Genomic DNA, 26,515 nt, shown 5'->3' with positions numbered 1-26,515 from the left:
GCATTGATTTGTGCTACAAAGCTCAGAGTATCATTTCCTCCAGAGGCTTTGCGTTTTTAATGAGAGAAAATATTTCCAACTACAGAGTTCTTGAAGAACTACAATGTTTAATTTTTGAAAACACAAAATCTTTCAAAATAAAGCAGCTTAAAAATTTTTCATTTTAAGTTGTTGCTTTTAACTAGAGCCTTCAAAATGGTCTTTCCAAGTAGTGTTCCTTTACTAACAGTCACTGGTGTTGCTTCCTGGGGGACACAAACCAACTTGACACACTGGCTATGATGTTAAAAAAAAAAAACGGGAAAGTGGTATCAAGAAACAACATGACTTACTGGCTTGTACCCTGCAACTGGGCCTGAGTCAGAACTCTTCCACTGGCCTTGGAGCCTCAAAATGGATGGAGAAAAGATGAATCACACAGATTTTAAACCCAGATAGCTTTTTCAAAGAAAGAGCTTCACTCAAGAGTGAGTAGACCCGCAGACTCATCATATCCAATAGAGAGGAGGTAAATACAATATTTTGGGAAATCCATTGCAGATGAATTAGGATGAAAAATAAATTAAAAACCAAGTTAGCTTCCCAGATAAGAGTAGAAATATCCACTGGAATAAAAAGGGCTAAACAAAGAGGACAAAATGAAAGGGCTTAACACCTTCCCCCAGAAAGTCACTTGTCTTCCAGAGTATTGACTTCCCTTACTCAGATCCTTCCTTTGTCAGGAAAAACAAAACAAACCTAAAGAACAAAACTATTAGGCCCAGCACAAGTATTAATATTATTCACCCTTGAAAGAAAAGCTTGATTATGGGTGATGCTAGGCCCAATTTTCACTGGCTTATCTAAAGGATCTAGAAACCACAGATTGCTGGGCCACACCCTCAAGTTTCTCATTAGTAGGTGTAGGGTGGAGTCCAATAACTGGCAATTTTCTCAAATTCCCAGGTTATATCATGCTGCCTGTGCAGGGACCACACTTTGAGAACCATTGTTTTAGCATAACTCATTGGTTTTGAGATCCAAGGAAATGGAAGCACATGTGTTTAGGGTAATCTTGTGCTAGTTTGCATTTATTCTCATATATATGTCAGCACATGCAAACTACAGTAGAGGAGGCATTTGCCTGAATAATTCAGGCTCACAAATGACTTGCACTCCATTAAAATACTTCAAGCATAGGAAGTGTTTTCTAGGGGAGTAGGGAGGGGAGTGTTTCTGAATCACCCTATGACTTGCTTTATTGCCCGTTTTTATTTTGCATATGTATAGCAAAGTATTGTTTGCCTTAAGAGAAATATGTTCACCTGTCTCTAATGATGGCTTTACTCTGATTTCCTGTTTGTGCAAGATCTGGAAAAAAAGTTGTGTTAGGAAATGGGAATGTGAATGGGCAAGAGGTTTTCTAGATAAGCTAGTTTTAAAATATGTCCTATTCATATTTCTGGTGTCATTATGAAAAGGTCACAGGCAGTCTGAAGATGAGTTTATTGTTACCTCAAAACTGAATGAACCCAAAAAGTGCTTTTTACTTGTTTTCAGTCCAGGCTTTAACTAGGAAGACCCTGGAAGAGGTCATGGAAGAGTCTTAGAATTTCCAGGATGGGGACTGTGGTGGGGAGGGGGGAGGGGGGAGGGATAGCATTGGGAGATATACCTAATGCTAGATGACGAGTTAGTGGGTGCAGCGCACCAGCATGGCACATGTATACATATGTAACTAACCTGCACAACGTGCACATGTACCCTAAAACTTAAAGTATAATAAAAAAAAAAAAAAAGAAATTAACATAAAAAAAAAAAAGAAAAAAAAAAAAAAAAAAAAAAAAGAATTTCCAGGATGGTGTTAGGACAATTGATAACTATTTTGTCCCACAAAACTGCACAATATCAAGGAATCAAAATAATCTCAATGTTAACTTAAACCAACTCTTACTTAATGCTGATACAGTTAACTCCTAATCTATTTTCTCTGCATTTCCAACTTTTGTTTTGTAAGCCTACAAAACAAAATGTATATGATATACATTATCATTTTTGTTCCTTATGAAAGGCCTGAAAAGCAAGTCTTAGTTTGTGTGCTTTACTGATGAGGAAGCTGAGGTCAGAGAGGCAAGCTAGTGAGTGGCTGAGCTGTGACTGGCACCCAGATCTTTTAGATCCAAAGCTCATGCAGATGAGATAAATTGGTGATGGGATAAAGGTGATAAGGACTGTTTCCTCAAAAGTTTGACTAGAAAATGGCATGAACTTATAACACCTCATATGACTCCAATTTGATTTTATAGGGCATTACCTCCAGCTATCCATGGCTCCTTCACAACAGCTTCTCTGTGAATCTCAGTTCAAAATTCCAGAGAGAGAATTAATTGACCCAACCTGGAAAGAATAAAAGAACAACCCAGTACAAGTATAGCTTCATGCACTCATCTCCTCATTAGGGCTGAAATTGGAACAAGATTCTTTGAGAAGAGAGTGGAGTGGGAGACAGTGATTGGCATTTCTAGGACAAGCAAGTGTGGCCAACATTTACCTGCAAGCCTCTTCCTTTGTTCATTCTTCCATGAACATTCATATTTATTTCCTGGCCAAGATGAAATGCTTACACTCTTTTTACTTCTTGCTCATCCACGAGGTACATTATATTTGAGTCTGTGATCAGCTTGAGTCATAGGTTACTGATATATGTTAAATATTAAATATATAAACTGTGCTAAGATCTGCTGCCAAAGAAATGATGCCTTGTGACAGCTACTGATAAAACAGGACAAACTATTTATGCTTCATTCATCTGGCCCTCACCAGAAACAAAGACTACTGGCCTTTGAGTGAGAAGGCTTGAGTTCCAGAGTCAGCCTTCCCTTTGACTATAAGCTGCTCTGGATCATTCATTGCAAGGAGCATCTCCAGGTTCCAGGTAAAGGAGGTATGGCAGCTGTGGAAGAGAGCCCTGCTCAGATTTCCCTCCAGGAGCACAAGCCTCCAGCTGCCGCACCTTTGGGATCCACTGCAACACTCACTCACACCAAGTTCGTGATCTCACAAAGCTGCTGCTCCCAGCCAATGGCTGAGCATGCTGTGGGTACGGGAGCTGGGCCTTTCCTGCCCAATGTGGGCCTCTTTTGATGGGCAGTTTTTGCTCTGGGGTTTCTCATCGGCCTGGCCTTGCTATTTCAGACCTTGATTGTAGTCTGAGGCTTTTCCTACTCAAACCTCCTTCACTCCTTTGTGATCTGAAGGTATCTCCTGCCTGCTGCTTCTCACTCTCACCTTTATCTTCCATGGGTATTTCCCTCAAAACAACTACATGTTTAATTTTGTCTTGATGTCTGCTTCTTAGAGGGCCTAAACTGACAGAGGATGTAAGAATTCAGAAGAATTTTGTGGTACTCAATTGCAGGAAGTGGAGCTGGAATTCCTGGGAAGGGAAACTTTTGTCCAAACAGCAAGGTACATGGTTTCTCAGATTATAGTCCCTAAACTTGTAGTCAATTGGCATTAGTATAGGTTAAGTGACTCTAATTAGTAGAGGTTAGAATGACCTCAATCTATACAGTAGAGTTTTAGAGTTCCTACAAGTTGAAAAATTACAGGACTAATTACATTTACAAAGTAAATAATTACATTTTATGTGGAAGGGTTAATGTGACTTCCAGAGGTGCCTAATGTAAAATCACCAAGATGTTGAGAGAGCAAAGCACCTTTAGAAGTTGTCTCCATTTTCTTGACATCATAGTTCCTCCAGTTTCAAATGAAGGAAAAGTCCTTTTCTAGTCATCTGTTGTGAGGGATAAGAGTTCTTGGGAAGTTCAGGCACCATATAAAACTTTGCAAATGGTGTTCTGAAAGAAACAATTTTTCCATACTCCCATGAGCTTTGAAGTTTTCTTTTTCCAGCTCATTCATAGTTAAGGGAGAGGTATGAGGATAGTCAGTGTGCTGTCGAATGGTGGATTTTGGTGTAGGATGATCTGGCTTAGTCATTTTATCAGAGAACCCCAAACTGTCAGAATTTTGAGTCTTATCTTTTGGGCTGGTGTATTTTCCCAAAGGAATCTTAAATCTTTTACTGAATTATAAAAGCCTGTGTCAGGTCCTGGGAGTCATATGGGGAGAAGGGTATATGCTGAATATTTTGAGGTGGGGGTACGGGGGTCAGAATTTTCACCATTCAGTAATTCGACTTTTGCTTAATCCCCATTTTCAGTATGGATACCTTTCCTCAGCTCTGTCTATCATCCCTGAATCTGGCCTCCATGGTTTTTGATTTTTTTTTCTAGTATGGAGAAAGTTTTTTTGCTCAGATATGGAAGAGACTGCAGCCTGCAACAAACAATGAGGAAGAGAATTTATGAATGTAGCTTCCTATGTCAACTTTAATGAATTCTCTTGTCTTCAAGTTTGCCTTCCATGCCCAATTTTGGAGATACTGGTGTTTCTTATTTTTTCTAAACTTTTTTGGCCATTATTTTCTTTTCCATTTCCTTTGGGGTTTTTTGTGGGTGTATTAGTCCATTCTTACACTGCTATAAAGAAATACCTGAGACTGAGACTGGGGTGATTTATAAAGAAAAGAGGTTTAATTGACTCATGGTTCCACAGGTTGCACAGGAAGCATGGCTGGGGAGCCCTTAGGAAACTTACAGTCATGGCCAAAGGCAAAGGGGAAGTAGGCACATATTCACATGGCCAGAGCAGGAGGAAGAGAGGAAAGGGGGAGTTGCTACAGTGTACTTTTAAATAACCAGATATTATGAGAACTCACTCACTATCATGAGAAGAGCAAGGAGGAAATCCACCCCCATGATTCAGTCACCTCTTACCAGGCCCCTTCTCCAACTTTGGGGATTACAATTCAACATGAGATTTGGGCAGGGATACAAATCCAAACCATATTGGTGGGGTGTTTTGCTTTTTAAATTTTTAATTTTTTTAGAATCATATTTTTAAAATGTCTTAAATGGAAACCATAATTGTACATATCTATGGGGTACATAGTGATGTTTTGATACATATGATGTATAGTGATCAGATTAGGGTAATTAGCAAATCCATCTCATTTATCATTTCTTTGTGTTGTGAACATTCAATATTCTCATTCTAGCTATTTGAAACTATATCTATAGTCATCCTATGGTGCTATAGAACACTAGAATTTATTCGTCCTATCTAGCTGTAATTTTATATCCTTTAACAAATCTCTCCCTTTCCCTCTACCTTTCCCATCCTCTAGTATCTTCTGTTCTACTTTTTACTTCTATGCACTCATTTTTTTTTAGCTTTCACATATGAGTGAGAACATGAGATATTTAACTTCCACTTAATATAATGTCCTCCAGTTCCATTCATGTTGCTGGGAATGATAGGATTTCATTCTTTTTTATGGCTGAATAGTATTCCATTGTGTACATATACTACATTTTCTTTATCCATTCATCTGTAGGTGGACACCTAGGTTGATTCCATATCTTGGCTATTGTGAATATGTTGCAATAAACATGGGGGTGCAGATGTCTTTTTTATGTACTGATTTCCTTTCTTTTGGATAAATACCCAAAAGTGGGATTCCTGGATCATATGGTAGTTCTATTCATAGATTTTTTTGTTTGTTTGTTTGAAGAATCTCCATACTGCTCTCCATAGTGGTTATACTAGGTTACATTCCCAATAACAGTGTGTAAGAGTTCCTTTTTCTCTGCATCATTGTCAACATTTATTTTTTGTCTTTTTGATAATAGCCATCCCAAGTAGGGTGGAAATGATACCTCACTGTGGTTTTGATTTGCATTTTCCTGATATCCCATTCTCTTTGTTTGAGTTAATACCTCCTTTCTCCCCATTCCCTCTTTTGGTGAGATTTGAGGTGGAATAGGAGGTAAATATATGTGTTCAATTAGTCATATTTAACTCAATGTCCCCTTCCAGGAGCTCTGGAGGGTCTTCTTGACAGCAGTCATTCCTATGGAGGGGGTACAGGGAGGAGTCAGCTCTTAAACTTTAAACGATGTTAGGCTGTGAGATCATATCTAACTTCATGATCTGACCCTGAAGAGAATGGAAAACCTGTGTATCTGATGAGTATAAGTAGAGATAGCTACAGGCAGCTCACACTTCAAAGCACTTGACTTTTTGTAATGCAGCTGAGTTAATTTTTTGAGTTGCTTAGGATGATACTATTGTGGTAAGATGACCTATAAGCCACCAAAAAAATGCTAGCTTGGTTTTCTTTGGGTATACAAAGCCTCCTGAAACTTCAGGTATCCTTTAATAATTAGTAACTTCTTATTCTGGTTAAGTTGGGAGATTGTTACATATTGGGGGTTAATTAAGTAAAAGTATTGAGAATAATGGAGTTAGAGAGAGGAAGAAAGCTAGATTGAATCCTGTGATGTTGGGTTGGAATTGGAGGCATGAACTCATGATTATCAATACATAGGCCAAAATAGAAATATATAGATGCAAGCCTATATGTACACACATGCACATTTCAATAATATAAGCAGAGAGTTAAATTTAGATGTAACTCTGGTATGTATGTGTGAGTGTGTTTACATATACATATATCTGCTAGCTCTGTCTACTGAGAGAGACTAGGAGCAGCAATATACCAATAGTAAAAGATAAATTGAACCTATATCTTGATCTTAAAATACCATTCCCCATTAAAAGCAACTAGGTCTCTGTGAGAAAATGATTGATTTTGGGTCTGGGTAGAAAAAGTAAAAGAAGAGCCAGAACATCTTTTGATATAAGAGAGCAAGGGAATGTTGAAGTAATGCTGGGACATAAAGAAAGGACACAGAAGTCAGCTTGACTGAACTCCCACAGGCCAACTCTGGGACAATTTAAGCATCAAAATAAATACAAAATAATGGATTGTAACCCATTAAATAAAATAGGAATCCATCAGTCTGTACTGATAAATACTGAATAAATAAATGGGGGAAATAAAACAGTAGAATAGCAATGAATAAATGTAGAAGGGAAGACAGAGTTAGAAAACAGCATTTGGCAATTGTTGTAGTAATAATCAATTCAGGCAAAAAACATCAGTGGCTGCTAGAACTAGTGGATAAGAATTTGATGAGAGACGGGATATTTACTTAAGTGACAAACTATCTCCCCACAATATGTTTTAAAATTACAAATGTAAAGGAAAAAGTGTAGCTTTGTAGTAGAGAAGCCTGGCAAGGACCATCTTAATCAAGTGATCAAAGTTAACACCAGTAATGAGGCAAATTAAAATTCTGTACCACCCAAGAGGATGCAATAAGATGAACATTTTTGTGATATATTCCTGCTAAAAATCATAACCTGAATTTAATCACAAAGAAGCATCAGACAAACCCATATTAAGGGATAGTCTGTAGAGTATAGTTAGCTGTCCTGTATGCTGCCAGAACCACAAGATCATGTAAGTCAAGGAATAGCTGAAAAATGTTCTCATATTAAAGGAAACTAAACAGACACAGTCATTAAATGCAACATGTGATCTTGGATTGGATTTTTTGCCATAAAGCAATGGTTCTTGAAGTGTGGTCCCAGGATTAGCAGCTTCAGCACCACCTAGGAACTTGCTTGGAAATATAAAATTTTGGACCTCATGTTGAACCCACTTAATCAGAAACCCTGGATTTGGGCCCACTAATCTGTATTTACTGAGACTTCCCATTGATTTTGTAGCACACTAAAGTTTAAGATCCATTACTATAAAGCACATTGTTGGGGCAATAGTTGAAACTCTGGAGTAGGTGGTAATAATATATCAGTGTTAATTTCCTGCTTTGCAGGTCGTTTGTAGGAAGCACATACTGAATTATTCAGGAGAAATAGAAAATTATGCCTACAACTTACTCTTAAATGACTCAAGAATTGGCCAGGCAAGTTGGCTCATGCCTGTAATCCCAACACTTTGGGAGGCCAAGGTGAAGGGACCACATGAGCTCAGGAGTTCAAGACCAGCTTGGGCAACGTGGTGAGACCTCGTCTCTACTAAAAATAGAAAAATTAGCCAGGTGCGATGGTGCATGCCTGTAGTTCCAGCTACTCAGGAGGCTGAGGCGGGAGGATTGCTTGAGCTTACGAGGTCAAGGCTGCAGTGAGCTGTGATCATGCCACTGCACTGCAGCCTGGGTAATAGAGCAAGATCCCATCTCAAAAAAAAAAAAAAAAGATTCAAGAATAAAAGTTCTTTGTAATATATATACAACTCTTCTGTATGTTTTAAAATATTTCAATATAAAATTTTTTTCAATGGGATGGGACTAAGTTACACATTTACTATATTAGAAAGTTTGACTAATGTTCACTCTAATTGCTTTTATGTTAAGTCAAATGTGGCACTAAATACAAAGGATGCATATTCCATTACATGTATGGTTAAATCTGCTATGGAAAATAGTTTGTTCACCCAAAACCATCTGTGTTTATTTTCAGGTTGAACGAACCCTAAGGTTAGTCACATTCTTTAAAACCATTTGATGAATGACACAATCTCTGAATCACATCAAAGCCAATATGGTTTCTTCAAGGATTCCATATCAGTGGAAAAACATTTCTGCTCAAAAGCATCTGTCTATCCATATGTGGAAATAGTCAATACATGAAACTGAAAAATAATTGTTTTCAAATTATTGGCTATATGACATACACAGCCCCTCTTTCTCAGTTGCATTACTAATTGCCTGAATATGATGTGTGTTTTGAATTTTTCCCTCATTGTAGAACTTTGCAAGACTTTCCACTGCACAAAATTATAATACAGCAAGAGCAACATATAGCCTGAGACAAGTACATATGTTGGATTCTATTCAAATATGCAGGGCTTTATCTAGAAGGAAAAATCCTTTTAGAGTTAGAGAGGAAGTGAATCAGGCCCATGGACTTTGGGTAACCGATATGCAAACATCGGTGGTTGGTGGTTGTTTTTCTCCTTTTTGTTGTCTACTTTGAAGTTGCTGTACAATATCCAAATACCCAGCTCCATTCTCCCTGGCGTTTTGGTGGTTATGCATTTGTTCTGAGACTATGAATGGAGAGTTTCCTTCCAACTAACAAGTGTTCCTTCCCTAGCCATAATCCTTCAGAAGAACTGAATCTGATCAGTTATGTCTCAACTGAAGAAGACAACATTTGTTTTAACAGAGTTTATTTAGAACATCCTGCTGCTAATGTCAGCACACAGATTGGGCAAGTTCCACCAAAATAACTTTCAGGCTATTTGTACTCAATTAAATGTTTATTTAAAATTTCCTTTTGGTTTTTACTGCTGTAAATGCATTGTTCATTTTTCACATACCAGGCACTGTTTAGTCTCAAGGGCATTACTTGTTACAAATTTAACAACTGTGACATATTAAAAACAACATTTAGGGAAGAAATTAGTGTTGAGAAGATGTGACCAGATGTTTTCAGAGTGTTTTGCCAAAGTGTCACTTAAATGCCAACAAGATTTTAAAAGGAATTTTTTTCCAAAGTATTTCACTATACCCACTTAAGTGACCCCAAAATATGTTGCTATCACAGATATGTTAGAAACAAAGTTTAATTTTCATTTTAATCATAGTTTTCTTGAGGATACATAAAATCTTTTCACTGTCATTTTTTCTTTTATAAACCCATGGTAATTGAAAAAATTGTGACTGTGCCACATGCTACCTTTGTGATCTAAGTTTTCTTATGACTAAAATGGGGATGCTGGCCAGGTGCGGTGGCTCACACCTGTAATCCCAGCATTTTGGGAGGCCAAGATGGTTGAATCACCTGAGGTCAGGAGTTCAAGACCAACCTGACCAAAACGGTGAAAACCTGTCTCTACTAAAAATATAAAATTAGCCAGATGTGGTGGCACATGCCTGTAATCCCAGCTATTTGGGAGGCTGAGGCAGGAGAATCGCTTGAACCTGGGAGATGGAGGTTGTAGTGAGCCGAGATCACGCCATTGCACTTTAGCCTGGGCAACAAGAGCAAAACTCTGTCTCAAAAATATAAATAAATAAATAAATAATAAAGTAAAATAGGGATGCCATCTCCTATGATTGTTATGGAAATTAAATGAGATACTTACTGTATGTGACAATTTTAGCCCAGTACCTGGCACATTTAATAACACTTTAATAGTGCTATTACTATTATAAACATTATTATTTATTGACTGACTTCATAGGGATACAAGCGAAAACATCCCCACTAATTTGACTTAGAGGAAACGCAGTCTCCCCTGCAAGTCCCTCTGAGGCTCCAGTCTTTGACTGAGATTGTCAGTTCGCACTAGGAAAAACAAGCCCATCTAGAGGAAACTACAAAAGAAAGTCATTTATTTTCACATAAATTGGATGGTAATTAGCTTCTCTAAGCTGAAGTCTAAATTCAAGAGCATTTAGAAATGAGCCTGCAGGTAAATACGACACAACAAGAGACTAGACTCCAAGCAGAGAACTCCATGTTTGCTCTCCTTCAGTGAGAATTCTGTTGATGTCAGAGGGTTAACAGAACTTTTAACAGTTGACTGGGGCCCTGGAGTTTTCATGATTTGGTCCACATTCAAAAATATAAAAGTCAGTGAAGCAAATGCTGTACAACAGAAGTTTTTCAGGGAAAAGGGATAAGCTTGATCCAAAAATATTTTGGAGGGTGGAGACATTCCAAGCATACCATTCCGTGCCTGTGCCAATGGAACGTGGGCACAGCACGGGAACAATGTTCAAGGCTGGAGAGCTTTAGAGTACCGGGGCAATTTGGAGTGAAAAACACAAAGAAGTGAGGAATATCCATCTCTGCCCCCATCACACACACACACACACACACACACTCTCTCAAACACACACACATACACACGCGCACACATACACATACACACACACAAACACACACACTCAACGCGTACACCTTTCCCTATTTACAGTAGAATTATAAATTCTGAGTAAATTTTAGGTTCACAAGCTATGGATTCCAAAGTTTTGTGCCAAATAATTATAGCTGCATCTTGCAGATGTACAGCTCTACTCTGATAACACACACACATTGAATTGGAAGGAGAGACTGGGTAAGTTCCAGTTCTTACATTTCCATCCCAAACTGGAAATGACATTTTGTTTCTTTCCATTATCTTTGATGCTAAGTAGGTAAAACTGCCATAATGAAAATGTGTCACCTTAAAAAATCAACATAAATATGGACAGCTTTTCCATATTAATCATGAAAAGGGAGTAACTTCTAGCATGGAGGAATATATCCATTCCCTTTCCCAAATTCCTTGAATAAAGCATGTGTGCTTGTTTTCATGGTTGTATTTTCCTCATCAGTGTTTGTGATTCCTCAAAGCATGAAGGGATTTTGATTTCGAAAAATCCCTCATTATTCCCAAGAACTATATTGGCTGTAATTTGTGGGTAGAGTTGTATGTGGGTAGAAATTCATCTTCATTCTTCTCTGTAGGTAATTTGAGGAAATGCTGAGGCACTTGGATACCCAAAAAGGACTGAAGATTTCTCAATATAAATTTTAGTTAAATGCCTTCCAAAAAATATTTTGTAGTGTATTTCACTAAAGACACATTCCCTGTTTTTCCTTGACTTTGATAATGTATTTAACCAAAGAAGAGCAATTCAGTTTGTGCAAAAGAACCATTCACAAGGTTGCCTAGAGATAGAATGACTCAGTGTTTCTCAAAGGTGGGGCACAGCGCACCTCAATCAGAATCACCTGGGGAGCTTTGAAAACATCAGATTCCTGGGCCCCACTCCAGCTCTACTGAGTCAGGATCTCCCCAGGGTGGGGACTAGGCAGTTGCATATTTAATGAGCTCTACAGGTGATTCTTATGCATCTTAAGATGTAGAGGGTAATTATTAGTTCTGGTCATAAAAGGTAGTATTGTCTTCTGCTCAGGAGCTTCTCTGTCTTTGAAGAGAGGGTCAGTGGCATATTGCCTTTGAAAAAAAATTCAGTTTAAACGAACAGCAAGTCATTTTCCCTCTTCTCAATACTTTATTCTAGCTGCGTTTTCCTCCACAGGTTCAATCATCCAGTCTCCTTCACATAGAATAGCATTTGGAGTTGAGCAGCTACGCAAAACATTTTACTGTTGGTCCTTTATTTCTGATGTCCCTGTGTTTCTGGTCAGTGACCATGATCTGAATTTTCAGACAAAAAAAGGGATACATAGTAACAGCTTAGTCACCTGGTAGTCACGGATGTGGGATAGACCTGAATCTCTGACAGTATCTTATAGGGCTGTGGTTCTTGAGCTTTACTGCATTAGAATCACCTGGCTTTAAAACTTTCAAAGTTTAGGCCATACCTCAGACCAAAGTCATCAGAATCTCTAAGAGTAGGGCCCAGACATCAGCTCCCTGGTGATTTTAATTTGAAACCAAGGCTAAGAACCATTGTCATAGGGCATCTGTAGAAAAATGAGGTCTTTAGAACCCTGGGGAAGATCATGAATATTTTCCATTACACATGGAACTTTTCTGATCTGTGGTACACTCTAGTAGGAGAAAATTTAGGAGATCTTTCTTTATAGAGACTTGTTCCTGAGAGAGAATTTTTGTTTCTTCAGCATATTCAACTACTATTATGGGAGGTCCAATGTGGAAGACTGAAGTTTGAATGTTGGAGGTGTGTAAAGTACACATGCATAGACATATGCACAGTGTGTACTACCCCTTCCCAGCTACAAAACCCTTCTACGCCAACACTTCACTTTGTCTGTTTCAGGATAATCTATGAAATTTGTCAGTCTTTGGCTCTTTGCTGTCTTCTCAAGAGCGGGTAACAGATCTCCAGTGAGCTGAAACAGAGAAAGTTGTTTTAAACCATTGACTGCTTAATAAATTAGCACTAGATGGCTTTTAGTCTAATTTATCTCTGGGAGCCAGTTTCCCAGGGTATCAGAGCAATACCACAAGAAAAATTATTTCCATTAAACACCACAAAAATGTCTTTCCTGTGATACTTCACTGAAAGGGTGACATGTACGAGATTCTCAGTCACAAAACAGGAAAGAAATGTTTGAAAGTTAAATTAAAAAGTAAAGCACAGTTAAGATTTTATTGAGCTTAAACCCCATTCCTACCCCCTAAACATATAAATCTGTTCTGTGTTCTGTGTCTCCCACTCAGATGGGTGATAAATTTCGGATGCTGAATTCTTATGTCTCTAAAAATAACGTTTACCTAAAGTGAAGTGCAACATCTGGGTTTATTGGGGGAGCATGAAGTGGCCTTTCAGCTTAATTATTTGTGTGGTCAGGTTAGATTTCCCAACCCTGAAAATGATGCCAGTTTTGTTTCTCTTGGCCCCTGCCCACTACAGGTAAAGAGTCTGGTTCCACTAACTTTCCCATAGACCTGCTTCTTAATGCAGAATGTTACTATCAATGCCCTGACATTGAGGAAATGTAATATTTCCCATTTGCTGCCTGAGTTGAAGGACCTGCTGTCCCTGGAGGCACCTTGGTTACTGTGAATTAAAATGTATTGAAGAATTACCCAGTGCTGTCATAGAGAATGTCGTTACAATAGACCCATGGGTCTCTGATACTCTCAAAAGAATGTGTTTCTTTGCCTTTGCCATGAAGGATATGTCTGATTGTCTAGACCAGAGAGCAGATTGAGATGGTCCATATGCATCCTTAGGGGCTGTCCAAATAGGAAAGATAGTGAGGCTGGCATTAGATTGATCATAATAAGAACTCTTCACTCTTTCCAACACTCCTGTCCATATTCGAAAACGAGCTAATACCATGGAAAAAGCAGCCTTATGAAGGAATGTGGTGAGAGCAACCAGCTGTCCAGGGTGATCCTGGGAATTGATGGTCTTTTTTGAAAAAAATAAAAAAAGAACAACTTCATAAGACAGTCTTGAAATAAATTTTTTAAATCTCTAGATCTTTGTATAAATTTGAGCCCAAACATTTTCATTCACACCGTAAATTTTTCCAGGCACTGACTCAAGACCTGAGAGATATCTTTTCATTTTTCCTCTTTCCCTACCAAATTGTTTGTTATTCCTTCTCTTCATTTCTACTCTCTTGGCCACTAGTTCACTTTAAGACCTTATTGCTTTAAGTTGGTCTGTTGTAAAAGACTCTTTACTCATTCCCAGACCTTCAGCCTTTCAAAATTAAAGGCCATTCTATACACTGCCACCAGACAATCCTGGATTATTGCTTGGCTCATCTCACTTCTCTGTTTAACTTTTTCAACGGCTCTCCCATTGACTACTGAGTAAGATTATGGCAATTTATCATGTTGTTCAAGGCCTTTTACAATTTTGTTCCAAATTATGCTGCCTGTCATATGCTACTTCCTATGCTCCAGCCAAAGGACACCTATCTACTCTTTTTTTTTTTCTTTTTTTTTTTTTAGACAGAGTCTCGCTCTTGTTGCCCAAGCTGGAGTGCAGTGGGGCAATCTCAGCTCACTGCAACCTCTGCCTCCTGGGTTCAAGCGATTCTCCTGCCTCAGCCTCCTGAGTATCTGGGATTACAGGCGCCCGCCACCACGCCTGGCTAATTTTTGTACTTTTAGTAGAGATGGGGTTTTGCCATATTGGCCAGGCTGGTCTTGAACTCCTGACCTCAGGTGATCTGCCCACCTTGGCCTTTCAAAGTGCTGGGATTACAAGCGTGAGCCACCATGCCCAGGCTACCCCTTCATTTCTTAACTTCATCTTGTCTTTTCTCACCTTTGGCTTATACCATTCTCTCCATCTGTCACTTCCTCTTGTCTCTTCTTGATAATATCTAGCTTGTCTTCTAAAACCTAAGTCAGAAATCCCCCTTCTTCCATAAAGCCTTTTCAGGGCACTTAAGTCAGAAGCTTTCTTTGCCTTCCTCTCCTTGAGCATTTGATTGGGACTACTCTTAAGGCCTATAACGTGCATTTTTTGTAGTTATTTAGGTCCCTATATTAGCTTTCTCAGTGGGTTGCAATGTCTGGAAGGTGTAAACCATGTCTTTGTATTCTCCATCATGCCTTGTACATGTTGGATGATGAATGAGTAAAGGAAAGAATAAAGGTAAATGCTACTTCCTTCCCTTCCTAATCATACTGAAAAAGTGTAACGTGGAGAATAGGTCCTGCAGAAATCTCTGGTACATCCAGTTATAGGGCAGCCTGAGCCTAAGGATGTGGATTAGTGGTGAGGAGACCTTGGCATGTCTGAGTTTGGGTCAGTTTCCAAGGACCACCTAAGTGTTTAGAGGCTTATCTGAATAAATGGATTCTCCCAGATCTTTGGAATTTCTGAGATGAAAGTGGGCAGAGTTGTGGGCTTGTCATAATAAAACATGTATTTAAAAATTTTTAACTGAAGATTATATAAGTATCAGAAAACTTGAGGCTCAAATCTGACAAACATGTGGTGCAGGTGGCTCAGGAACTGAGCAGGTTGACCTCTGGCATGCTTACTCTAGAAACCTGGCTACAAGACTCTGGCAGATTGTGAGTTTATAGGTTGAAAGATGAAAGATAACTTAAAAGAAGGAAAGTACTTCAAAGGATTGAGATGTTGCAACAAATTCCCAGTCCTGGTCAGTGTGTTTGCAAAAGAAGGCTTAATACATGGGAATAGTCGATTCTTAAAAAATAACTTGTGTTTACTCAAATTATTTTTGCAAGCAGAAATTATGGCCAAATGTGAGCCTTCGCTTTTTATACATAACAGCTGCACATAAACAGCAATGTAAATCAGACCCTTTGTTTTTCTTACATGCCACAGTACCATGACTGTGCCAGCATTAACAAAGTGAAGACATTGTTCAAAGAGTTTGACAGATAAAGGTAGATTAACTGGATAATTCGGGTCCCCATTTCCCATTTTTTTTCTTTAATAGTATTTATATTTGAGCTTGTCAATAATTACCTGTATTATCTCCTAATATCACTTTGCCTAGGTAGCCCCAGTTTTTAAATTTGTAACATGAGAATAATAGTAACTTTCTCCCATGAGATTATAATGAAGATTAAATAACAAATATGAAAAGTGTGTTTAAAAAAGTGTTTCGTACTTTCTGAAGCACTGACATATTTTTGCATGTTGTACATATGTATGTATTATTTAGATAAAACAGTTGGTTACTCTCTGGTATGTATTTAGTCCTTTGATCCATGCTCCTCTTTAAAGAGTTTAAAATTTGGATAGATAGATGATGGATGGCTGGATGGATGCATAAACACATATATAAATCTGTTTTAAATATATATAATTTAATTAACAATCATACTTTATCAGATAATAAGCAATTTAGAAGTGAACCGAAACTGGGAGGTTAGGTTGAATGGATTTTATAAATACTGTTTGTGTGGTTTTGAACATAATTTTAGATTCTTTCAATACTTAGAAAATGTCCTGTAATGCAGTGTTCTCTAAGTGTGGTCTGTGGACCGATGTTGGTTCATAATTTGTTCCTAGTAGCAATAATAAGCACATTGCTTAATTTACTAAATTTTTCTTTTGCAAGAATGTCTTGATTTCTATTCTGGCACAAGATCTTTACGTTCTTATTGATTGGTGAACAGTAGTTTGTTGCCTGGCGCTTGTAGTAGTGCTGCTCCAATGGCATTTTACCATTTGAGCATTCATTTGTTCTTTCACTCATTCAACAAGCATTTATTAAGCACCTTATTAGTTAAGGTAATCCTAGCCGTGTAACAAATAAGTCCTGAGCTTAATGTAATAAAAACCTATTTCACAGACATATCAGAGTCTCTGTGGTTGTCCTGGTCTATGGCCTTCTGTGTTGTCTTTAGGAAAAGTGTATATATATATATAGATATATAAGATCTATCTATCTATCTATCTATCTATCTATCTATCTATCTATCAAGAGAGAGAGATTTATTATGGGAATTGCGTCATGTGATTACAGAGGCCGAGAAGTCCCACAATATGCTGTCTGCAAGTTAGAGAACAGGAGAGCCAGGGGTAAATTAGCCTAAATCTGAAGGCAGAGCACCCAGAGAGGGGATGGTGTAACTCTCAGTCTCATGCTGAAGGCCTGTGAACCTGGGGAGGCTGCTGGTGAAAGTCCTATGATCTGAAGGCCTAAGAACCAGGCGAGCTTCAATATCTGAGGGCAGGAGAAGGTAGATATCCCAGCTCAAGAAGAAGGTAGGTGTTCACCCTCCTCTGCCTTTTTGTCCTATTCAGGCAGGCCCTCAATGGATTGGATGATGCCTGCACATGTTGATAGATCTTTGCTCAGTCTACGGATTGAAATGCCAATCTCTTCCTAAAGCACTCTTATAGACACATGCAGAAATAATATTTTACCAGCTATCTGAGCGTCCCTTAACCCAGTCAAGTGGATGCATAAAGTTATCACAGTTAAGGGGCACAGTCCCTTATTAACCATTTCAGGAGGGACACAACATCACTTTTGCTCACATTATTTTTCTGAGGAAAATTGTTTTCTCTTACCTCCACGTAAGGGCATGGGGAAATACAATCCTTGGCTTTGTGAACACTTCTTGGCATTAACACATTAGGGAAGCAGAGCAAAAATTTTTGATGGTCACCTAAACCAGTATTTCTCAAACTATCTGTGGTGAAGGACCAGTTCTGTTTTTTGAAAGTTTAAATCTGTCACAACCTGATGTTTGAAAAAAATTCTGTAAAAATGAATTACTAGAAAAGTAAAATAAACAAACAATATATAAATACAAGTCAAGTTTTAGAAATTATTAGATTCAGGCTGGGCGCAGTGGCTCATACCTGTAATCCCAGCAATTTGGGATGCTGAGGTGGGCGGATCACGCGGTCAGGAGATCAAGACCATCCTGGCCAACATGGTGAAACCCCGTCTCTACTAAAAATGCAAAAAAATTAGCTGGGCCTGGTGGTGCATGCCTGTAGTCCCAGCTACGTGGGAGGCTGAGGCAGGAGAATGGCTTGAACCTGGGAGGCGGAGGTTGCAGTGAGCCGAGATGGCACCACTGCACTCCAGCCTGGTGACAGAACATGGAATTTTATTTTCATATAGGGAAACAGATAATAAACAAGAAAATTTTAGGTAGTGATAATCCATCATGAAGATATGTGAATGGTATCATGTGACCCAGTAGCTTCTGGAGAGGCCTCCCTAAGGAGGATCCTTGTGATCAAGTTAGAACAGCAGATTTAGGAAAATGTATTCCAAACAAAAAGTTCTACCTTGTTTAAATTTGTTTAAGGTATGTTTCATTTTCACTTCTAATTTCAAAATTTTCATAAGGCTTCAGAATATGCCCCTTTACAAAAACAGGTGAAAAAGAAACATTTTAAAATCTTTTATTCCCTTTTCCTAAAACAGTATATACATATTATTTTTATTATAGCTTTATTGAGATATAATTCATATACCATTCAATTAATTCATCTAAGTGTACAATTTAATGGTTTTTAATATGTTTACAGATATGTACAACCATCACTATGGTTAATTTTAGAATTTTTCATCCCCTCAAAAAACCTGTATGCTTTAGCGATCAGTCCATACCCTCTATTGTCCCCAACTCTAAGCAACCACTAATCTACTTTCTATCTTTATAAATTTGCCTATTCTGGACATTTTATATAAGTAGACATTTCATATAATACGTGATATAATGTGATTTAATCTTTTGTGACTGACTTATTTCACTTAGCATAATGTTTTCAAGGTCCAGCCATGTCGCATGTATTGGTACTTCTTTCCTTTTGTGGCTAAATAATATTCCATTGTATGAATATACCACATTTTGTTTATGCTTTTACCAGCTGATAGACATTTAGGTTGTTTCCACCTTTTGGCTGTTATGAATAATGTGTCTATAAACATTCATGTGCAAGTTTTTGCGTGGACATGTTTTCATTTATTTTGGTATATTCCTAGGTGTAGAATTTCTGGGTCATGTGGTAACACTCTATTTAAGAGTTTAAGGTCCTGACAGATTGCTCTCAAAAGTGGCTTCACCATCTTACATACCCACCAGCAATGTATGAGGGTTCCAGTTTCTCCACATCCTTGCCAATACTTGTTTTTATCTGTCTTTTTTTATTTTAGCCATCCTAGTGGGTGTGAAATTATATCTCATTGTGGTTTTGAGTCACATTTCCTGATGACTAACAATGTCACGCATCTTTTCATATGCTTATTGGCCATTAGTACACATTCTCTGCAAAAAATATCTTTTCAGATCCTTTGCAATCCTTTTAAAATAGGGTTACGTCTCTTTTTATTATTGAATTTTTAAAATTCTCTATATAGTCTAGATACAAGTCCCTGATAAGATACATGATTTGTAAATATTTTCTCCTTGGTAGATTGTCTTTTTGCTTTCTTTATAGTGCCCTTCAAAGCCTAGAAGTTTTAAATTTTGACAAAGTCCAATTAACCTATGTTTTTCTTTTGGTGTTTGTGCTTTTGGTGCCATACTTAGAAAGCCATTGTCAAATGCAAAGTAATGCATATTTATACCTATGTTTTCTTCTAAGAATTTTATAGCTTTTGCTCTTACATTTAGGTTTTTGATCCTTTTGAGTTAATTTTTATATGTCCTATGAGGTTAGTGTCCAATATTATTCTTTTGCTTGTTATTACCTGGTAGTTCCAGTGTCAGGGTTTGAATATGTCCCCCCAAATTTATGTGTTGGAAACGTAATCCCCAATGCAACACCTGTGAGGAGATGGGACCTTTTCAGAGATGTTTAGGTCCTAATGGCTCCATCCTCATCAATGGATTAATGTTGTTATAAAAGGGCTTAATGGAAGAAGTTCATTGCTTTTCACCCTTCCACTTTGTGCTATGTGAGAACACAGCATTCTTCCTTGTTGGAGGACACATTGTTCAAGTCTTCATCTTAGAAGCAGAGACTGGACCCTTGTCAGACAACCAAACCTGCTGGCAACTTGATCTTGAACTTCTCAGCCTCCAGAACTGTGAGAAATGAATTTCTGTTCTTTATAAAATACTCTATCTGTGGCATTGTGTTATAGCAGCCCAAAATGTACTAAGATACCCAGCATCATTTGCTGAAAGACTATTCTTTCTCCATGAAATGGTCTTGGTGCCCTTGTCAAAAATTAGTTGACCATAGACACATGGATTTGTCTTAGGACTCTTAATCTATTCCATCGATCTATGTCTATCCTTATGCCAATACCACACTGTCTTGATTACTGTTGTTTTGAAGTAAGTTTTGAAATTGATAATTGTGAGTCCTTCAACTTTGTTCATCTTTTTCAAGATTGTTTTGGCTATTCTGGATCCCTTGCAATTCCACGTGAATTTTAGTATCAGCTGGTCAATTTCCACAAAGAAACCACTTGGAATTCTGATGAGGATTGTTTTGAATGTACAGATTAATTTGGAGAGTATTGGCATCTTAAAAATACTAAGTCTTCTTATCCATGAAGATAGCGTGTTTTTATTTATTTACATCTTCATTTTAATGATTTGTAGATTTTAGAGTATAAGTTTTACACTTCCTTTGTTAAATTTATTCCTAAATATTTTATTCTTTTTGATGCTATCAAATGGAATTGTTTTTTAATTTCATTTTTGGATTATTCATTAAAATATATAGAATTATAGTTGATTTTTGTATATTGATCTTGTATCTTATAACCTTGCTGAAGTCATCTATTTAGTGCAATAGTTTTTCAGGGATTCCTTAGGACTTTCAGTATACAAAATTGTGCCATCTGCAAGTAGAGATAGTTTTACTTTTTCGTTTCCAATATGAATGCCTTTTATTTATTTATTTTTTCTTATGCCTAATTACCCTAGTTTAAATCTCTAGTATAATGTTGAATGGAAGTGGCAAGAATGGACATCCTTGTCATGTTCTTGAGCTTAGGGAAAAAAGATCCAGTATTTTACCATTAAGCATGATGTTTGCTGCGAGTTTTTGTAGATGTCCTTTATCAAGTTGAGAAAGTTTCCTTCTATTTCTAGTTTGTTGAGTGCTTTTATCATGAAAAGGTTTTAGATTTTGTCAAATGCTTTTACTCTGTCTATCGAGATGATGATATGGTTTTTTTTTTATTCTGCTGATATGGTATATTACATTAATTGATTTTCAGTTGTTAAACCAACCTTGCATCCTGAGATAAATCCTATTTGGTCATGGTTTATAATTCTTTTGATATGGTGCTGAATTCTGTTTGCTACTATTTTTTTTGAGGATTTTGTGTCCATATTAATAACAGATAATGGTCTGTAGATTTCTTTTCTGTGATATCTTTGGTTTCATTTTCAGGATAATTGAGGGTTTTGGCCTTATAGAGTGAGTTGGAAAGAGTTCCCTCCTCTTGTATTTTTTGAAATAGTTTTTGAAGGATTTGTATCAATTCTTCTTTAAGTAGGTGTTGGTAGAATTAACCAGTGAGGCCATCTGGGCCTGGGCTTTTCTTTGTGTACTAATTGAATCTCTTCACTTGTGTTATAGGTATATTCATATTGTCTATTTCTTCTTGAGTCAGTTTGAATAGTTTGTGTCTTTCTAGGAATTTGTTCATTTCATCTAAGTTGGATTTATTAGCACACAATTCTTCATAGTATTCCTGTATGATCTTTTTTATTTCTGTAAGATCAGTTGTAATACCCAGTCTTTCATTTCCAAATCTAATAATTTGAGTTTTCTCTATATTTTTCTCAGTCAGTCTAGCTAGAGGTTTGTCAATTTTGTTAATCTTTTCAAAGAACCAGCTTTTAGTTTTGTTGATTTTATCTATTGTTGAGTCTACTTCAGATTTATACTAACTTAATTTCAGTGTGATATAGAAACATTATTTCTATATAGCTCTATTATACTTTTTCCCTTTTTGTTATATATATAGTATTATATTTATATTGGTTATGCATATTATTGTTATACATTTTACTTCTATAAATGTTACAAACCTCAAAGTATATTATTATAACTTATTTTATATAATTTTATGACTTTTAAAGAAGCTGAAAGAAGATGGGAGAACAAGTATATATAGCTTTTGTGATATTAATCTTCTCATTTATCATTTCTTATTTTCTTTACTTGTTCCTGTAGACCTGAGTCATCTATAGTCATTTCTTTAGTCCAATAGAGCTTTGCTTACACCCACCTCCTTTGTTAGGATATTGGCAAATATATTACATTTCTATGTGTTTTGGCCCAACAATAATTTTTTTAATATACTCTTTTATACAATTGGTTTTTTAAAAATCAGTTAAGAAATGGAGAAAAATATGCATTTATACTGTCTTTTATAGTTACATAATTACCTTTACAGGTTCTTTTTGTTTTTTAGTATGCGGATTCAAATTCTTATCTGGGGCTTTCAACCTGAAGAAATATTTTTAGTATTTCTTGTAAGTCATGTCTGCTAGTAACAAATTTGCTCAGTTTTTGTTTATCTGGGAATCTATTCTGCCTTCATTTTTGAAAGATAGTTTTGTAGGATAGAATATTATTGTCTGACAGCTGTTTTTCTCTGAGCACTTTAAATATATTATACCATTACCTTCTGGAGTCCATTGTTCCTGATGAGAAGTCAGCTGTTCACCTTATTGGGGTTCCCTTGTATGAGAATGAGTTAATTTTTGCTTTCTGCTTTCAGGATTTCCTTGTTGTCTTTGGCTTTCAATATTTTTACTACAATATATCAATTTGCAGATCCTTGTTTATCCTACTTGGAGTTCTCTGGGCTTCCTGGATGTATAGATTAATGTTTTTCAATAAACTTGGGAACTTTTCAGCTATTATTTCTTTAAATATTTTTTCTTCCCTTTGTATTTCTCCTCTCTTTCTGATACTTACATTATGAGTATATTGATATCCTTAATGGAGTCTCACATCTTCTAAGGCTCTATTTGTTTTTCTTCATTCTTTTTTCTCTCTGTTCCTCAGATTGTATAATCTCTGTCAATCTATCTCAAGTTTGCTAATTATTTGTTCTGCCAGTTCAAATCTACTGTTGAGCTCCTCTAGTGTATTTTAAAATTTCAGGTATTGTACTTTTCAACTCCAGAATTTCCACTGTGTTTTTTCCTTATAATTTCTATCTCTTTATAGAGATTCTGTATTTGATGCAACATTGTCATCAGACCTTCCTTTAGCTCTTTAATTATGATTTCCTTTAGCTCTTTGAACACATTTATAATGGCTACTTTGAAGTCATTGTTAAATTTAACATCTGGTTGCTCTCACAGGCAGTTTCTGTTTCCTACTTTTTTCTGGTGAATGAATCATACTTTCCTGTTTATTTGCATGTCCCATTTTAAAAATAAAAACTGAACATATTAGATAATATATTGTAGCAACTCTGGGTATTGATTCCCCACTGTGGGACTTATTATTGTTATTTGCTTGTGTACTTATTTAATGACTATCTGGATTATTTTAGTGCAGTCTGTTTCCCCCCTACAGTGCGAAGCCTCTGATGTTGCTCCTCAGGGGACACAATCTTGGGTATGCCTACAGTCACCCTAAGATGAAAGTGGTTTTGGCAGTGACAGTCTTTGATAGTCTCTTTCTCTGACCACATCCAGCTATTAAGCACTACTAATTGCCAGCTGATTGCTCTATTGTTTTCAACAATGTCTTGGGGCATAAATTGCTTCATAAACTAATTAAATTCAGGCTCCTTGGAAGATAAAGTTGCAGAGGGCAGTATTTGGGATTTGTTCAGACTCCAGTTGTTCTTCCCAGCCGCCTGTTTTCCCATTTCTCTCCAGTGAACTAGTCCCCTTCAATTGAATCTATCAATCTCTTCCCAATTTCCTGTCACCACAATTCCCTTATTTCTGAGAGTGCCCTTGGGGCTAAACTCCACACTTTGTTGCAAATGAAGTAAATTCGTTGGGGAAGAGATTTGGGAGCTCTTTGAATGGGGTAGGAGGGGTGGAGACAATAAATTACTTCCTTCTGAGTGACAGGCCTGCTTTCAGAGCTAAGTGCTCACTGGATGGAGGCAGCAGACCCTGGTGTCTTCAGCTTGCATTCCTTGGTATGGAACCCCTACCCCATGAGCTGCAGTTAGGGCATTAAGAGCCCTGGTATTCTCAGTGGCACCATGTTCTTCATCCTATGAGTGGAGGTTGGGCAGAAAATGGCAGCTCCCACCTCACTGTTGCACTTTCCAAGAATTTAGTGTCAGCAACAGTTGAGGCTGTTGCTGAGGGCAGGATGAGAATTGCTGACATCCTTTGCCTCCTGAGAAATAGCCTCTGACTGGGTGCTTGAGAGAGAGGAAGCCTTGTATCTTTGGCTATACCAAGTCAGGAGTGGAGTTTCTGGAGGAGGGAGGGTATGATTCTTCATTCAAATCCTACACACTCTTGCAGTTCTTACTGGGTTTTAGTAGATTTTGTTGAATAAATGTTTCTTCATTTGCAAGCCCTTGGAACCATTTCCTTTAAGTGTTCATTTTTTTTCTTAATTATAATTTTCACCAGTTTCACTGGAGAGTGGCTTCATGGAGCTCCTTGTACTTTTATGCAGAAGTGGAAATCTTATATGTTAATTCTTTCATTTATTTACACCTTTACCCAGTTTTATTGAGTGTATATTATGTGTCTGATCCTATGATAGGAGCTGGAGATACAGTGGTGAGTAAAACAGATTTGGAACTTCCTGTATAGTAGGCAAGTCAGAAAAAAGGCAAAACAAGATTAGAAGCAGCTTGACAGAGGTTCCCATTAGATTTTGAATGAATAACAAATAAGCAAATGAATTACATTAAGTTATTTGAAGGAAACCATGCTTAGTGAAGATAAAACAGAATCATGCAGCTTAGAGTCTGTTGAAGAAGAGAAGGAAGCTAACACAGTGGTTGGGAAAATAGAAGGATGACTTAGGTTAGGAAAAACCAAGAGTTGTAGGACCTGAGATCTTGGGGATGAAGACTTTTCAGGAAGTGGCTAACATCTGCTTTTAGCACTGTGGCTGACTATAATTCGAGGTAAACAGCCTATGGAGAGAATAATTATGCACTATTTAGGGAAACATATTGCTTACATACAGCTTAAAACATATAACTTTAACTAAAATAGAGAATAATTACTGAAAGTGTAATGTATTTGGGATTCTTTCATTTAATTCTATCAGTAACTGAATTGCTGTAAGCTATGGTTTACTCGTTTTTAAAATAGGGCTAACAATGCCTGAGTGATTGAGTGACCAAGTTACTATTAGCTCCAGCTTTCTGTCAAAGAGCACCATACTGCCTTGAGTTAAAGGCAGTTAACTGTTACTTAAGATGTATGCCTTTTAAACATTGTTTGAACTGGTGGCATTTTGTGGTCTAGGAGTAGGAAAGAAAAATAATAGATTCCTATTATTATATGCATATATAAATTTAAAATATTGTAAGGAATGTATGTTGAATTATAGTTTCTTTCTATTGTCTTTTCCCAGTTCAACAAACATGTGTTGAACACTTAATATGTGCCCTGCACTATTGACAAAATGAATATGATGGGGCTTTGCACATAAGGATCATATACTATTTGGAGTAAGTATTGGGGTGGGGTAGATGGATAAACCAAATAAATTATTATTAAAAATGAATATATTTAAGACAGTTCAGCAATTGGGATGTGGGCTTTTATTGCAGGAAAGGATGGTGAGACCACAAATTAATCCAAGTTGGAGCTGCCCAACACAGCATATTTCACCTGGTGGTAAGACCCTAAGTGCAGTGGACTTTTTAAAAATGGAAAGCTTATTGCTTCTCAGGGATATCTCTCTACCTGATTGATTGCCTAACCAGCATTTCTTCCTTCTATTTTGAGTAATTGTGCACCACTTAATTAGTCTTTCAATCCGTGAACATAGTTTATCTCTTCATTTATATTTTGAACTTTTCTACTATCTCTCAGCAATGTTTTATAGTTTTCAGTGTAGAAGTATTATATATCTTTTGTTAGATTTATTTCCAGGGTTTTTTTTTTGTTTTATATATTACTGAAATTGGGTTCTTAAAAAACTTTATTTTCCAAATTGTTATTGGTAGTATATAAGAATGCAGTTGATTAGCTTTGTATTCTGTGACCTTGTTAGACTCATTTATTACTCCAGTAATTGTTTTGTAGATTCCCTAAGATTTTCTACAAAAAAAAAATCATATCTGTGAGTAGGAACAGCTTTACTTCTTTCTTCCAAAATTTAGGCCTTTGATTTTTTTTTATACCTTTATTCCAATGGATAGGTCTGCCAGTAAAACGTTGAATAAAATTGGTGAAAAAAAATCTGTTAATTCTCTGGCTAATACTCCTTTCCTTTCCTGTAAAGCTGATCTCCTCAAATAATAGCTACACATCCTTTGCCTACTTGTGTGCTTCATCTTTTAGTCTGCTAACATGAGCTTCTGTCTAAGGTACTCTATATTAAGCCACTTTGCCAAAGGCCCTAGTGACCCATTTATAGCAGAATCCAACAGGCCTTTCCCAGTTCTTGTCTTTTCTGGCTCTTCCTATACATTTATCCTTGTCCTTAGAGCTCTCTCCCTTCTTGGTTCTCAAACCACTTACTTTGAATCCCTTTCAGCCTCCATCATGGCTACCTCTTTT

The 26,515-nt window shown here is 37.0% G+C and overlaps 2 long non-coding RNA genes across 2 annotated transcripts in view; one reads left to right on the top strand and one right to left on the bottom strand.

The window, feature by feature from the left end:
• The window catches only part of LOC107968315 (uncharacterized), a 144,394-nt gene that overhangs the window by 70,692 nt on the left and 47,187 nt on the right, over positions 1-26,515 (top strand). The gene's annotated exons all lie outside the window — the stretch shown is intronic.
• Positions 1,469-3,015, bottom strand: LOC107968314 (uncharacterized). The gene is made up of 3 exons (XR_001709411.3): positions 2,531-3,015; positions 2,294-2,376; positions 1,469-1,562 (listed from the first exon to the last, which is right to left on the bottom strand). It is a non-coding gene; the product is annotated as an uncharacterized LOC107968314 (long non-coding RNA).

This window comes from Pan troglodytes, chromosome 15, assembly GCF_028858775.2.
Source record: "Pan troglodytes isolate AG18354 chromosome 15, NHGRI_mPanTro3-v2.0_pri, whole genome shotgun sequence".
In the NCBI taxonomy this organism is placed as follows: domain Eukaryota; kingdom Metazoa; phylum Chordata; class Mammalia; order Primates; family Hominidae; genus Pan; species Pan troglodytes.
The sequence above is the reverse complement of the archived record's forward strand: the minus strand, read 5'-3'. Positions and strand labels throughout refer to the sequence as shown.